The sequence below is a fragment of the Scardinius erythrophthalmus genome, assembly GCF_964197995.2.
Source record: "Scardinius erythrophthalmus genome assembly, chromosome: 20".
Lineage (NCBI taxonomy): Eukaryota > Metazoa > Chordata > Actinopteri > Cypriniformes > Leuciscidae > Scardinius > Scardinius erythrophthalmus.
The window spans coordinates 37,915,794-37,917,297 of NC_138240.1; the positions used below are offsets into that span (position 1 = coordinate 37,915,794).

The window sequence follows — 1,504 nt, forward strand, 5'->3', positions numbered from 1 at the left end:
ACTCTTCTAATTGTGTCTTATAACCCTAGCAATGGTGGATTATAATCAACTAAAGCCTTTTTCTATTCCCAGTTCAAAACTTGGGCATCCCAGGTGGAGGATGGAGCAGAGACACTGGACTCGAGCTTACGAGGGCTTGACCCGCCAGAACACCACGAGATTGAGTACAACAATGATTCGGAAATGTTGGCCTTTGTTTACCTTTCTCCAAACCAATCCTCCATTCTGGCCAATGCAGCGCGAGATGAAGTTCCTCACAATTGCACGTCTCATCCAAGACTTTGGAAGTTATTTTGAAGCAGTCGCACACTGAGGTACCCGTTCAAATCCAGCAAACAAGGAATATCCAGAGTCATTGATCCAGGAGAAGGATGAGCAGAACAACTGGACCCGAGCTGAAGAGGGATTGACCCGCCAGAACTCCAGATCTCCTTGAGGTCCAGCTGAGGGCATCAAAGCCTTCGAGGACTTTATTTGCACACCATTCTCTGCACATGGATCCTGGACTTGATGGGACAGTGTTTCTTTGACCCTGTTTTCTTCTGAAGAGACACTCGATGAGTGCAGTGCCTTCGCACGGACCCGCACTTTATTAGAGTTTAGTGTTTTGATGTTTAAGGGTCAGATTTACTAACAGTGTTCTGGCTGGTCAGACCCTCTTTTGGCCTTAAAAACTACTACAGACAAGCAGCGACATATTAGAGATGCAGTTACTTTGCAGCTGACCTTATTGCACATGCATTTGTAGGAGTTGTTCTGTCAGACCACAGTAGTTTCTGATGGAGGAGGAACAGAGAGTGCATCATGTCCTCCATTTATCTGGAAGACGTTATCCAAACATGTCGTTTGCTAAGCCGCATCATTTTTACACACTTCCCCAATAAACAAACTCCATTCAACTCATCAGCTTGTTAGTAGAGACTTCAAGACCAGATTAGAGAGACATCCAGAATGTGTACTGTTGGTGTGCCGTCAGGAACAATGTTGGAAAACACTGTGCTAAAGCATATCATACCACATACATCTGAGGTAAATGTTTTACATGTGAGAATGACTAGTGTTCGTGTGTGACCTCCTGCAACCCGTCTCCTGCACTGCCTGTGTGAAGTACAGTGTGTATCGCAGTGGTTGTGGTGGTGTGTTATACTGCCTTGGAAAATCATGGAGTAAAAAGTGTTGGAAGCTACAGTTTTCTAAAAGCAGCTTTTGATAAAGTATAATGGTTTCCTGTGTTATGATCTAGAAAATACTAGAGAAAAAGAGAGTGTAATACAGCTTTACACAACATCCTACTGTGGTATTCCTGTACTGGGGACATTTACTTTGAAGTGTGTGTGTGTGTGTGTTTGAGAGAGAGAGAGAGAGACTGTTTGATCACAAATTTCATAATCCTTTTGTTTTGTTGTTGTACTGTTATTATTTTTCACGGCTGAGTTTCTTTAAGCAGACTCTACCTCTTTACCTCCTGTTAGCAGAGCCATAGAGAGAAAGAGTTGCGACACTC

The 1,504-nt window shown here is 43.4% G+C and overlaps 1 protein-coding gene across 1 annotated transcript in view; it reads left to right on the top strand.

Annotated features, from left to right (window-relative positions):
• LOC308680398 (ERC protein 2) overlaps nt 1–901 on the top strand; it is a 53,586-nt gene extending 52,685 nt beyond the window's left edge. Inside the window, exon 14 of the mRNA XM_081348520.1 lies at nt 73–901. The gene's annotated coding sequence lies outside the window, so the exon portion shown is untranslated. The remainder of the gene's footprint in view (nt 1–72) is intronic.
• The last annotated feature ends 603 nt before the right edge of the window (nt 902–1,504 follow it).